The following is a 15,519-nucleotide window of genomic DNA, read 5'->3' on the forward strand; positions in this document are numbered from 1 at the left end:
TTGTGACTCTGGGCAAGTCACTTAACCCTCCATTGCCCCATGTAAGCCACATTGAGCCTGCCATGATGGGAAAGTGCAGGGTACAAATGTAACAAAAATAAAATAGATACTATTGGAGATTCTACTGGAATGTTGCTACTATTTGGAGATTCTACATGGAATGTTTGCTATTCCACTAGCAACATTCCATGTAGAAGGCTGCACAGGCTTCTGTTTCTGTGAGTCTGACGTCCTGCACGTATGTGCAGGACGTCAGACTCACAGAAGCAGAAGCCTGCGCGGCCACATTGGTGATCTGCAAGGGCCGACTTCTACATGGAATGTTGCTAGTGGAATCTCCAATAGTAGCACAGTGGAGGAGTGGTCTAGTGGTTAGGGTGGTGGCTCGTCCTGAGGAACTGAGTTCGATTCCCACTTCAGGCACAGGCACTCCTTTTGACTCTGGCAAGTCACTTAACCCTCCATTGCCCCATGTAAGCCGCATTGAGCCTGCCATGAGTGGGAAAGCGCAGGGTACAAATGTAACAACAAAAAAAAGTGTACATTTTAAGGGGCTTCAATGTTAGCCTCAGAGCGTTTAGTACAAGAAGAGTGCTGGGCAGACTTCTACGGTCTGTGCCCTGAGAAAGGCAGGGACAAATCAAACTCAGGTATAAAGTATCACATATCAAGTAAAATGAGTTAATCTTGGATGGCCCGTACAGGTCTTTATCTGCCGTCACTTACTATGTTACCACATCTATTGCCCGTGTTACCAGGGACTGTCTTTTCTTCATGTTCATTTGTGAAGCGCTGCGTACGACTGGTAGCCCTATAGCAATGATTTGTAGTAGTAGTAGTAGTTACCTCAAGATCTTGGAAGTCATCCTTTCCATTCCCGAGGATTTGAGTGCCTGCAGAAAGAAGTTACATTTCTCTAAATCGAGAAGTGTGACATGTTGAAACACACACTTTGATGTGCCTGGAGGAAGATGGTGTTTCTCAACACCAAAGGTGTTTACTGTCTTCCGCAGGGAGGCAGAATAAGTGAGGCTGCCTGTGTGAACGTTTGTGTCACATTTCATAATAGCAAATCCTTCATATCTAATTAGGGTCTGAAATTTGTTTGTATTTTGGAAGCTGCGTAACAGTTGCCAGTAGTCATTTGCTAGTTAAAATCAAAATCAAGCTTCTTGGCGTTGCTTCCTGTGCTGAAGATAGTGAAAAATGGATTTCTCATTCTAAGCAGCTGCTTTTCGCCTGACACTTGGACCTCCGGAAGCTATCATTTAGAAAAGGAGATTCGGCAGCATTCTGGAAGCAGAAAGCACTAATCAGACAAGGGAGAGCAGACCGACAGGCACACGGCATCTATTGACTTCCTCTGGAAGATGTATGAGAAGGACACTTGAATACGTGTACCCTGCGGGACAGGAGGCAGGAGGAGATGTGATACAGACATTTAGGGTTCTTTTTACCAGCTGCGGCAAAAGGGGGCCGGCCCTGGTGTCGGCACGTGTTTACATGCTCGCCGAGGCCCCACTTTTACCGCAGCTGGTAAAAGGGAAGTCTCGCTTTCTGACAGGAAATGGCCGGCGGCAAGTAAAGCAACTTGCCGCTGGTCATTTCGGGGGGGGGGGGGGGGCCCTTACCGCCACCCATTGAGGTGGCGGTAAGGGCTCCGGTGTTAACCTGGTGTTAACCAGGCAGCACGCGGCACTGCCTGATTACCACTGGTACACCTCGCGCTACAGAAATAAATAAATTGTTGTAGCATCAAACGATGGCGTGCTAGGATGGAAAGTACTGCTGGGCTGCTGTGGTAGCCCGGCGGTGCTTCCTGTATAGCGAGTGGTAAGCCCGCGTTGGGCTTACCGCCGCTTAGTAAAAGGAGCCCTAAAATTCCCAAAAGATAGAAAAAAACAAAATAATGATTCCAGAATTGGAGAGGCAGTAAAACTAGAGGCCAAGAAATGAAGTTCCAAGGAGAGAACTTAAAAGCGCATAGTAACATAGTAAATGATGGCAGGTAAAGACCTGAACGTCCATCCAGTCTGCCCAACAAGATAGTAACTAATAGATGACGGCAGAAAAAGACCTGCACGGTCCATCCAGTCTGCCCAAGAAGATAATTCATATGTGCTACTTTTTATTTGTACTGTCCTCTTCAGGGCACAGACCGTATAAGTCCCCAGCACTATCCCCCTGCCTAACCACCAGCCCCGGCACAGACCGTATAAGTCTGCCCAGCACTAGTCCCGCCTCCCAACCACCAGCCCCGGCACAGACCATATAAGTCTGCCCAGCACTAGCCCCGCCTCCCAACCACCAGCCCCAGCACAGACCGTATATGTCTGCCCAGCACTAGCCCTGCCTCCCAACCACCAGCTCTGCCACCCATTCTAAGCTAAGCTCCTGAGGATCCCTTCCTTCTGCACAGGATTCCTTTATGTTTATCCCACGCATGTTTGAATTCCGTTACCGTTTTCATCTCCACCACCTCCCGCGGGAGAGCGTTCCAAGCATCCACCACCCTCTCCGTGAAAAAATACTTCCTGACATTCTTCTTGAGTCTGCCCCCCTTCAATCTCATTTCATGCCCTCTCGTTCTACCGCCTTCCCGTCTCTGGAAAAGGTTCGTTAGCGCGGCAATTGGCCTTCGCTGGGGCTGGAACTACCGCCAGCGCCTGCATTTGGCCAGCAGTAGTTTCAGATTAGCGTGCCTTAAGCCTGCGTAGGGCTCCCTGCCGTTCTGTAAAAGGACCCCCGTGTGCCTTAAAATTCAGATTCAAATTAGATTTTTCCAGGGACTTTGCCTTGCCTCTCATTAAAACTCTGAGACAATGATAATATTTTGTGTGCTAGCTGCCAAGTGCTTTTGATTTTCCAACTCTGGTGCATTTGTTCTGCACAACATCCTAAGCTAATTAATATTTTTTGACAAGCAAAGATAATAAGCACTGACCTAACGCTTTCACAAACACATAGTGTTTTCACTGCATTGAGGAATAGTTTTTCGCATGCCAGCGAATAGAGACAGATAAACGAAGCACCACTGGACCTTGTATTTCTGGCCGCTATTGCACAGAATTGATAGATTAATGGAATCCATGACTCCAACTGCAAATTCCCTGTGACTTTCTATACCATGCTTTAGCTCAGTATAATGTGCTTTAACAGGACTGGAAATCATTTTCATTTTATGCAGTTGTAGCATGATATAATGAATTTCAGAGTTATTGATTTTGCTGAAAACAGATACAAATATACTGTATATAAAAGGAGAATGTTTTGCAATTAACCTTTGAATGTTGCTCAGAAACAGAAAACAGATTGGCTCCACCCTTCCACTGAAAGCCTGGAACAATAGAACAGGCTGGGTGAATGCAGGCAGTGCATTTTTTCTAGCAAAAAAGGTGCCATACTCAAATGCCAGGGCACCCTTCAGGGTGGGGTGATCACTGAGGGCATTGGAGCCGACTCTGTGGGTGCTGTGGGTGCTTGAGCACCCCCAATATTGAGAAAATTCCTTGTATGTGTCCAGGGAGGGTCATTTCCATTGGGCTTAGCACCCCCAATAATTTTGAAAAGTTGGCTCCTATGACTGAGGGATCCACCCTACAATAGCCAGGCCCCCTGCAACCAGTCACAGATTCTAAAACAAGGCAGAATTGGTGTGTAGAGCCTGAGCTCTTTCATTAAAACTTGGGGACCATGGGTCAATTTTAGAGACAATGGAAAAGGTGCCATGTACCTCAGTACCCCAGGTACCCCCTCAAAAAAAGCCCTGGATACAGGAAAGTAATTACCACCATTTTCCAAAGAATAGCACTGAAATGCAAATCTACTAACATCCAATTTCTCCTACGTAAGCACACAACTGTTGAATGCATTACCAAAATCATTGAAAATATGTACGACCGCCCTAAACTTCCGAGAAATCACTAAAAACTACCTGTTTAAAAAGGCATACCCTACCAACCCAACATAAATGCGATTTCTACAACACACTAATAATAAAAATGTAATCAGTGGTGTGCTGGAGCGGCTCGCAAGAGCCGGTTGTTAAACTTTCTACCCGACTTGTGAGCTGGTTGTTCAAATCGCGAGCCGGCTCTGGCTCTCCTCCCTCCTCTGGATCCGGACATGGGTGGATGAAGGGCAGGGGAGAGGAGGGGAGAGAGAAGAAATGCTGGACATGGATGGAGGGGAGGGAAGAGTGAGGAGGAGATGAGATGAGGGGAAAGGAAGAGAGGAGAAAAACTGTACATGGATGAAGAAAATAGGCAGAAGCTGAGGACCAGAAATGAAGAAGAAAGGAGGAAGGAAAGAAATAAATGGAAAGGAAGCCTGGAGTTAAGAGGACAGATAGCAGCAGAATCAGATACTGGGCCAGCATGATCAGAAACAACAGTCACCAGACACAAAGGTAGAAAAAAAAATCATTTTATTTTCATTATAGTGTTTGGAATATGTTCACTTTAGAAATCAGGTGCTCAACAATTAAAGTTTATATTTATTTACTTATTTATGGCATTTTATTGCACATTAACATGGAATTAGATTGGAACCTGGGATCATTTAATTTTGTTTTCCCTGGAGGAATGCATTTGCCCCCCCCCCCCCCAGGCTCTCTCCCCGGCTATAGCCAGCTCTGCAATTTGGGGGGGAGGGGCGCCAGAGGGGGACGCGGGGAGAGAGCCTGTTGTTAAACATTTACCAGCACACCACTGTATGTAATGGACATACACAACACTTCTGTTGTATGCTTCCCTAATGTGGCTGTGCCACATGAACTTTATTTTACCACAATCATCACCTTGTATTTATTTACTCCGGAGTCTGCAAACAGCTCTCCGGTACTATGTAAGCCACATTGAGCCTACAAATAGGTGGGAAAATGTGGGATACAAAGTAACAAATAAATAAATAAATATATTGACAGCAACTACAGAGGCAGGATAACAAAAGACAGCCCATCTACCTGAACTCCCAGACAATGACTCACCTAATCCTGTCAAATACCTTCGGGGGGGGTGGGGGTGATCTACCGCCCAATAATTGGTCAGCCAAGAAACATGTGACCAGCTACCATACTGCCCAAGGAGGTTTGATTGAGAACAGGAGATGGCATGACATCAAAAAGTTGAAGCCACTTAGGTTAGTATATGTTTCTCCTTCCCCTGTGCAACTGTCATTCTGTGTACTCTCAAACAAAGCAAACAAACCTATGACCTGCTGCATTCACATTGTTGTTCTTTATTCCTGGTAGCATTTTTATTTAATCTCACTTATATTTTCAAACATGCCAGCTTCTGCAGCAAACAGATGTACACAGAGGAAGTATAATAATGAAATAAACTTTTCATAGGTAAAGTAGTAATTTGTTATAAATTGTAATCATTGTGCCATTTGGAGGGGCTGGTTATAGGGACATCCTAATGTGTTATATTCATGCAGACATTTTTATCTCCTGGTAAAGGCCACTTAAAACGACATTGAGGGGTTAATTAAACGGGGTTGCCAAGTTTTCCTGAGGACATCCTCGCAGGACGTCCCCGCGAAGGGGTGGGGAACCCGTATTATTGATACAAGATGGGCGTCCATCTTTCATTTCGATAATACGGTCGAGGACGCCCCAAATCTCAACATTTAGGTCGAATGGAAACCGAGGGATGCCCATCTCAGACATGAACAAATCCAAGCCATTTGGTCATGGGAGGAGCCAGCATTCGTAGTGCACTGGTTCCCCTCACCATGCCAGGACACCAAACTGGGCACCCTAGGGGGCGCTGCAGTGGACTTCATAAAAAGCTCCCAGGTGCATAGCTCCCTTACCTGTGTGCTGAGCCCCCCAGCCCCCCCCAACACCCACTCCCCACAACGTTACACACTACCATAGCCCTTAGGGATGAAGGGGGGCACCTACTTGTGGGTACAGTGGGTTTGTGGTGGTTTTGGAGGGCTCATATTTACCACCACAAGTGTAACAGGTGGGGGTGGGGGGGGGTGGGCTTGGGTCTGTCTGCCTGAAGTGCACTGCAGTACCCACTAAAACTGCTCCAGGGACCTGCATACTGCTGTCATGGAGCTGGGTATGATATTTAAGGCTGGCATAGAGGCTGGAAAATATTTTAACATTTTTTTTAGGGTGGGAGGGGGTTAGTGACCACTGGGGGAGTAGGAGGAGGTTATCCCCCGATTCCCTCCAGTGGTCATCTGGTCATTAGGGCACATTTTTGTGTCTTGGTTGTAAAAGGAAAAGGATCAAGTAAAGTCGGCCAAGTGTTCATCAGGGACACCCTTCTTTTTTCCATTATCAGCCGAGGACGCCCATGTGTTAAGTACACCCCAGTCCCGCCTTTGCTATGCTTCCGACATGCCCCCGTGAACTTTGGTCATGCCCGTGACGGAAAGCAGTTGAGGACGCCTAAAATCGGCTTTCGATTATGCCGATTTGGGCGACCCTGTGAGAAGGACGCCCATCTTCCGATTTATGTCGAAAGATGGGCGCCCTTCTCTTTCGAAAATAAGCCTGATAATGTTATGAGAACCAGGTGCTCAACATCAGAGTTTCTATGTATCTATTTATTCATTTATTATTTATTTATGGCAGTTATATCCCACATTACACATGAATTAGGTTGAAATCTGGGATATTTAAAATCTTTTTTTCCTGTGCCTAGATCAAAAGAGAAAGATGGTTTATAGTGGAATAACATTTCATGGGTAGAGTACTCACTTGTTATAAATCATAATCAGTGTGTCATTGGAGGGACTGGTTATAAGGACACCCTAGCATGTGTGATATTCATGCAGAGATTTTTTTCTTCTGGTAAAGGGCCACTAAAACAGACATCATGTTATGAGAATCAAGTGCTCAACATCAAGGGGGTCTTTTACTAAAGCTTAGCTCGAGTATCTGCAGCAGGGCCCAGAGGAATAAAATGGGCCCTGCTGCAGATAACTCAAGCTAAGCTTTAGTAAAGACCCCCTCAGAGTTCTATCTATTTATTTGTTACATTTGTATCCCACATTTCTCCCCCCCCCCCCCCCCCCCATTTGCAGGTTCAATGTGGCTTAGTACTGTAGGCGTTTGCAAGAATGGTAGAGAACAATACAAGGTGATATTGTGGTCGAATAAAGGGTCCATTTCTTTCAGGCATAGGGGGTCAGAGAGAGGGAAGGTTAAATAGTGTCCAATATGATCGCTGGATTTGCTGCGTTGCAGGGCGTTGGCAGCTATGTTTGGGTCAATAGTATATGCCCTTTTAGATAGGTAAGTTTTTAGTGATTTCCTGAAGTTTAGATAGTCGTAGATTGTTTTCGCTCCTTTTGGCAGTGCGTTCCATAGTTTTGTACCTAAATAGGAGAAGCTGGATGCATAGGTTGTTTTGTATTTGAGACCTTTGCAGCACGGATAATGGAGGTATAGATATGTTCGTGATAATCCAAAACTGTTCTTATCTGGCAGGTCTATGAGGATTAATATTAGGATTCTGTCACATGTGAAAGGGGATATTTACTTATTTATGGCAGTTATATCCCACATTAAACATGAATTAGGTTGAAAACTGGGAGCATTGAATTCTTTTATTTTCCTGTGCCTAGAGAAAGATAGTTTGTGGGAACTTGCTCCTTTTGTTTTGTGGAATGCAGTGGTAGATTATAAAAATCACTTAGGCGGTTGTTTACTAAAGCTTAGCTCGAGTATCTGCAGCAGGGCAATTAGATTACAATGGGCCCTGCTGCAGATAACTTGAGCTAAGCTTTAGTAAACAGGGGGGTTAATATTGTCTATTACTACTATTTAAAAGAAAGATATTAAATAATGAGGGCAGAGCTACCTTCATGCAGAAGTCCAGAATCAGTCAAAATGTGCCAACATTTTCCAGTTCTGTGATATATATTTATTTCTTCTTCAAGTCAGTTTTCAACAGCATTTTCTCAGATATTACCCAAATGCAAACACAATTATAATGTTAATTAATAAGTTTTGGATGTTACTGAATTCTATTATTCTGTCTCACTGCATTTCCAGTTTTGACACAGTATAAGTCATCACAAAGACAAAATATAAGAAAAAAAAAAGGACTGCATTAGAGGCTTATAGCCCATTTAGTTAAGTTTACACAAATGAGAGATCTGCATGAAAGAAAATATTTATTTTTATTATTTTGACTTAAGAAAACCACTTGTCCCTGAAGATGCTTGAAACAGAATAATCCATTTGTACAAAAGAGATGAGGTGAAGATGTGGTTCCATGTGCCCCAATAATCCATTATATATCTCCATAATGCATCTTTATTTTCTTTTGGTTAATGTTATGTACTATTTACATTGTACTAAAATCAATAAAAAAATCTTGAAAAAAAAAAAAAAGAAAGGAGAGTTTAATTCTACTTCCAATCTTCATAACACCAGGCTTCCCAAGATGAACCCATCAGTACACAGGATATCCTCACTGAAATTTGGCCAAGTATTACTGTATTGTTTAGAACAGTGTAGAAAAATGAGCACAAAATACAGCCTTTATTAGTGCTGTTTCCACCAGCTACAATAATTTTTGAAGCTCTACTAGTGATATGCAGACTATTGCAACGGAATCTATGCGGGATGTAGAACAACTCGCAAAGAAACTCCAGACCGCTCAAAACACAACAGCCAGGGTGATATTTGGTAAAACACGATTCGAAAGTGCCAAACCCCTCCGAGAAAAACTGCATTGCCTCCCAATCAAAGAGCGTATTACCTTCAAAATCTGCACCCTGGTCCACAAAATTATCTACGGCGAAGTCCCAGGCTACATGACAGACCTCATAGATCTACCAACCAGAAAGACAACCAGATCATCACAAACATACCTAAACCTCCACTACCCAAACTGCAAAGGTCTCAAAAACAAAGCAACCTACACATCCAGCTTCTCCTATATAAGCAGACAACCATGGAACTCATTGCCAAAAGCTGTGAAAACAACCTACGACCATCTAAACTTCAGGAAATCACTAAAAACCAACCTGTTCAAAAGGCATACCCTACCGACCCAACATAAATGCCTACACTCTGCAACACAGCAAAACGAAACCTCATAATGGACACTATATAACCTCTCCTCTCTTCGATCCCCATTGTGCCTGAACCTTAATCAACCACAACATCACCATGTATTTGTTTCTCTACTGGACTTGGCGAACGCCCTTACGGTACTATGTAAGCCACATTGAGCCTGCAATTAGGTGGGAAAATGTGGGATACAAATGTAACAAATAAATATGGGACGCTGTCAAAAGTGGTAGGAATTGGGGGGGGGGGGGGGCGGCGGCCCCGGGGGGGGACGACAGCGGCAGCTGGGGCCCCGGGGGCAGCCTTGCCCCGGGCCCGGCTCAGTCTCTTGGCAGCCCTGACTAGTTTAGCCCAGACTTTTAAATATTAAACTTGGAAACGTCAAGTTACACCCGGATAAGAACAATGCATGCTCACTGACTATACAGTACATTAATTATCAGCCACATGTGAAACTGTAGATGATTAATTTAATCCCAAATCACCTGATTCTATCCTCGGCTCATTTTGTGTGTGATGAAGTGTACAAAGGGGGGACGCATGAAATCTATTGGCGTACAATCACATCCACATGATGAGGCCTAGTTAAATGGGCTATTTGAAAACTGTCTATCTTTCTTGTTTCAGGTCCTTTGGCTGTCAGGTTCTATTGTTTTGCATTGACTGGAGCTGTTCTTTGCTGCCACCCTAGGCAATCACCTAGACTTGGAGATTTGAGAAAGACAAAGACAAATGGATTTTGGGTTTTTTTTTTTGGCCCAGGACTCCAATAAGCTTGAAAGAGGAGAAGTTGCAACTCCTTTCTCAGCCTTGAATTCTGCTGTTTACTTTCCAGTGTATCTAAAGAGAACAGGCGAGATTTTTATTCTCTACTGCACCACCTCCATTTTATTTTTTGCCTCAGTAAATATTCCTCTATTATTTCAATAGATAATACAAATATTTTGAAGTGGCCCAGAGGATCAGTTTGCTGTGCGGAGTGACTGAGGACTGGGTGCATAAAAGGGAAAGTCTGTTAAAGGTCAGGTCCCACATGAGTCCAGACAGTAAGCTTCCTCTCCAATTACACAAAAGAAAGCTCCTAGGGAGGTCTTATATATGTGAACAGGTATTGTTACTGCTGCTGCTGGTAACACAGAATGAGGATTTTCCTGTAACAACACCCTGCCTGTCTTGTGCAGCTGATGTGTTCGGAAAATCCACTGATTTTCAATGGAAAAGTATGCACCTACTTTCTCTTTGAAAATTATCCAACCAAATAAGACATAAGCATCGCCACACTGGGACAGACCAAAGGTCCATCTAGCCCAGCACCCTGTCTCCGACAGTGGCCAATCCAGGTCACAATCACCCGACAAGATCCACGGAGCCAAGCATTTTGTACTGCTTGTCCCAGGAATAGTGGATTTTTCCCTACGTTCCTTTAATAACATTCTATGGCTTTTTCCTTCAGGAAGCCGTCCAAACCTTTCTTAAACTCTGCTAAGCTAACCGCCTTAACCACATTCTCCAGCAACGATTTCCAGAGTCGAATTACGCGCTGAGTAAAGAAAACGTTTCTCTTATTTGTTTTAAACTTACTGCACTCCAGCTTCATCGCATGCCCCCTTGTCCTAGTATTATTGCAGAGCGTGAACAGACGCTCCATATCTATCTTTTCCACTCCACTCATTATTTTATAGACCTCTATCATATCTCCCCTCAGCCGCCTTTTCTCCAAGCTGAAGAGCCCCAGCCGCTTTAGCCTTTCCTCATAGGAAAGTCGTCCATCCCCTTAATCATCTTTGTTGCCCTTCTCTGCTATTTAGTAGCACAAAATTTATGTGAAAATTTGCATGTGCATTCTTTTGGAACTGCAACAACATGCCTGTAGGTGAAGCCCCTCCCCACTCGGTCCCTGGGAACGCCTCTGCTCACATGTGAAATGGAATTACATGCATATTTCGACCGCAAATCGATAACAAGCCATTTCTGTTCCTAAAACAGGGATTATTGTTTATTACAATTCTTTTTATACTGCCTTTTAATATGCTTGCCAGAGCGATTAATAAGATGGGGGGTCTTGAAAGACATACGGTGAAGCTCTTCAGCTATAATGGCAAGGTAAATTGCAAAAGATTAGAAATGGCTCAAGCAGTACCATCACTTGATTGATGAAAATGCAACATAAGGAATCGGTCAATTATAGCAAAAGTCAGCTTTATTCCCAGCCAAAATGACGGGCCGTGCCAATAGATTTCATGTGTCTCTCCTTGGTACACTCCATCACGCGCAAATGAGCTGAGGAAAGAAACAAGTGATTTGGGATTAAATTAATCATACACAGTTACACATATGGCGGATAATGAGCATACTGTATACTCAGTGAGCGTGCATCATTCTTACTCCAGTGCAACTTGATGATTCCAACAAGGTTTTTTCTAGTCCATTTGTTTTTCACCAGGCTTTGAAGCTGCTTTATTTAGCTGTACAAACGCGAATAATATTGCTGAACAAGGTCATTTTGGAAACCTTGTGTGGCCAATTCAATAGTGATGGTACACGCGTGAATTGAATACTTGTAGAAATGCTGCTATTGACGTGTAGGATTGCCAAGGGATTTACAGGTTCGAAGTGGGCATGTGCCAGGTGGCTCAAATTTATACATGTATTTCCAATTATATAGGGACCCTTTTACCAAGCTGGGGGATGCTTTAATGCATGCTTACCGCAGCTTAAATGCATACCACGGAGCATGCTGAGGCGTCCTATGGTAAGGTGTACATGTGCTCACGCTACCCATGCACTAAAAAATAAATGTGGGTGTGTCTGCACTAATCGCGCACTACAGCGCCATCACACTCGACAGAAATCATCCTGAGAACCATACGCCTTCAATGTATTGAACATAAAGTCCAACTTGACCCTATCAAAAGCTTTTTCTGCGCCAAAACTGATGAGTATTGATTGGTTTTACATCTGTGGCCATATTCCAGTGAAGCCAATATTTTCCGAAGATTCTCGGCTACGGCCCTACTAGCCATGAACCCCACCTGTGCTTCATGAACCAGTTGTGGCAAAAATCGAGCCATGCGTGTAGCCAAAATCCTGGCCAACAACTTAGCTTCAAAGTTCAGAAGGGATATGACCCTTAAGAGAAAAATTACATTGGCTTCCATTAAAAGAACGCATTGCATTCAAGGTTTGTACCCTGGTTCATAAGATCATACATGGTGAAGTTCCGGGATATATGTCAGGCCTCATAGACCTACCAACCAGGAACTCTACTAGCTCATCTTGTAAGTTCCTGAATCTACACTATCCTAACTGTAAAGGACTAAAATACAAACTACCATATGCACCTAGTTTCTCCTACATAGGCACGCAAATCTGCAATGAACTACCAAAAACCATAAAAACAACTCATGAGATAATTAATTTCCGTAAACTATTGAAGACCAATTTATTCAAGAAAGCTTACCATAACAACGCACCCTAATTGTCAATTAACAAGATGTACACTGGACTTTCACAATATCTAATTCTTTATTTTCTATTGTTCAGACTAATTTTGAAGTTTAATATTCATGATGGTTTAAGCTAAGTTATCCCGATTTTTATTATAAGATGAACGTTCCTTCCTGAATACCTACTCCATTCGGTCTACTCTACCTTAACTATGGATTTCTTTTTTCCGGAACTGGTAATCACCATTTCGGAACTATGTAAGCCACATTGAGCCTGCAAATAGGTGGGAAAATGTGGGATGCAAATGTTGTAAAATAAATAAATAAATAAATAATCAGTTAACATAGATACACCACAATAGAAGGCAGTAAGGGTCAAGTGCTAATTTGTGTCAATGGATGTGTGGCTCTTGCACTAATTTAATTTTTGGCGCGCGTCCACTACTCGCATCTGAAAATAATTTTTATTTTCGGACGCACGTAGCAGACGCGAGCAGGTCCTTACCGCCCAAATTCTTTACCGCTAGGTCGATGGCTGGTGGTAAGGTCAGAGACCCAAAATGGACACGTGGCAATTTTGATTTTGCTGCTTCGGGGGGGGGGGGGGGGGGGGGGAAGAGGCCTTTTTTTATAGGCGTGCTGAAAAATAATTCTGCGCGCCCAAAACCATGCCTACACTATCGCAGGCACTTTTTATTGTGTCTTTGTAAAAGGACCCCTTAATTCTTATAATCTAGTATTAAGCTGAGTACTTCATAATTAACAATCGGCAAAAAATTGGAGGAAAAACCCTCAACAGACTCCGCTCATTTGGGCACACGGTCCATCAGTTCAAAGAGTTTTTGCAGTCATCATCGGCAAAAACCTCCAAATTCAATCTCATGCTTACGATAAATCAAAAAATCAACAAAACATCTTTTCAGGATGTCCAGCGTTTTCCTGCTAGCCATGACCGACTATGGCCAAAGTTTCGGAACTTCCTCAGGGTCTGTGGCAGGTATCGCTGTTAAAACCAAAACATCACGTTAGTATTTCATAACCAAACTGCAGCTAATACTCTCAAAAAACATCCATCCTCACTTCATTGTTATGGCTATCCGGTTTAACTTCTCTAGTCCAACCTTAGAAAATGGCATTTCCTCTTATAAACTGACGTCAGACGCCTGCAAAGCATTGTATCCAATCAGGGAAAGGCTCTGCGCTAATCCCCTCTGTTGAATTGTCTTAGGAAAAAATCTCTTTAGAAAACATGACACCATTCCAGTCTTAAATTTAAACCTTTCGGATGCACCGTCTGTAAACGGAGAATCCATTTCTTTCCTGTTGAACCAGCAAGCGTTTGCTATCACCTCCTCTGCCATTTAACTTAAGTTGTTGTAAAACCACACAGCGCAAAGACTCAAAGCTATGTTGTTCTTGTGAGTGTGTGTGTAATGACAACATTAGCGCATGGCCATTATTTCAGAAAATGGAAAATTGGCCATTTCCAGCTGCAGTAGAAATCGGCCTTAGCGCACGGGAAAGACCCTCGTAAGGGTGCCCTAAGGCCACTTTTTGTTGTTTGTAAAAGGGCACCAAAAAATAAGGAAGAGTAGAGCAACGAAATTTCTCACAGCTGATGCTCAAACCAAAATTTATTCAGAATTCTTCTAAAAACATGGAACACGACCCGACATGACTCGTGTTTCGGCCCAATCGGTCTGCATCAGGGGTCTGGGAAATAATAAACCAATAGGTATTTCCAAGACTAGTCATCAAATGGTTAAAAAACCGTTCCAACTGATTACTCAACACGGGTATAGCGATGAACTGTATCTGTTCACAAAAAAGGGCCCCAGAATGAGAATACCTGTGTATGTGTAGAAACTTTCTCATCAGCTTGCTCAGAGGCTGATGGAAGTGTCCGCTACCCGCTTACTCAGCCTGGGGTTTCCACCAGTGATTAAGGTGCTGTTTGTGCTTACCTCTGTGGTGGCTAACACAACCTCAAATATAAGAACTTAAGAACGTAAGCGTTGCTATACTGGGCAGACCGAAGTTGCATCAAGCACAGTACCCTGTTTCCAACAGTGGTCAATCCAGGTCACAAGTACCTAGCAAGATCCCAGAACAGTAAAACAGATTTTATGCTGCTTAACCTAGAATATGCAGTGGATTTTCCCAAGTCCATCCTAATAACGGCTAATGGACTTTCCTTTTAGGAAACTATCCAAATCTTTTTTGAACCCTGCTAAGCTAACCGCTTTTACAACATTCTCTGGAAATGAATTCTAGAGTTTAATTACAAGCTCAGTAAAGAAATATTTTAGCAACATTTTAACAAAAGAGTTACTTCACTTGTTCCTCTTTTACCTGTAGTTTTCTGTAAGTGGCGGGTATGTGGCGAGATCAGCTCCAGCTAATGCTTCTCTTTATTGAAGATGTAGGTTTGTGAAATTGATGCCCCTGCTTTATGCATGGATTTGTTGGCGTCCTTATATGTATTGTACAGAAGGCTCCACGTTCAGCAACTACTAGGGGAACTGTGACCTAGACTTCCCAAGTCCTATCTAGACATCCTACGCATAACGGAAGAGGAGAATGACTGGGCTCTGTGGAGATTACAGTGCAGCGATGTGATTGTTTGTCCTGTTTGTCTGTCCTAATTAGATTATAAGCTCTGTCGAGCAGGGACTGTCTCTTCATGTTCAAGTGTACAGCGCTGCGTACGTCTAGTAGCTCTATAGAAATTACAAGTAGTAGTAGTAGTAGTCTTTGGGATTCCGGAATCTTGCTGCTCTTTGGGATTCCGCACAGAATGTTGCTACAGTGGGATTCCGGAATCTTGCTACTCTTTGCCCTCATCCCATATTTGTTCTGTTTGTCTGTCCTAATTAGATTGTAAGCTCTGTCGAGCAGGGACTGTCTCTTCATGTTCAAGTGTACAGCGCTGCGTATGTCTAGTAGCTCTATAGAAATTACAAGTAGTAGTAGTAGTCTTTGGGATTCCGGAATCTTGCTGCTCTTTGGGATTCCGCACAGAATGTT

Source organism: Microcaecilia unicolor, chromosome 12, assembly GCF_901765095.1.
Source record: "Microcaecilia unicolor chromosome 12, aMicUni1.1, whole genome shotgun sequence".
Taxonomy (NCBI): domain Eukaryota; kingdom Metazoa; phylum Chordata; class Amphibia; order Gymnophiona; family Siphonopidae; genus Microcaecilia; species Microcaecilia unicolor.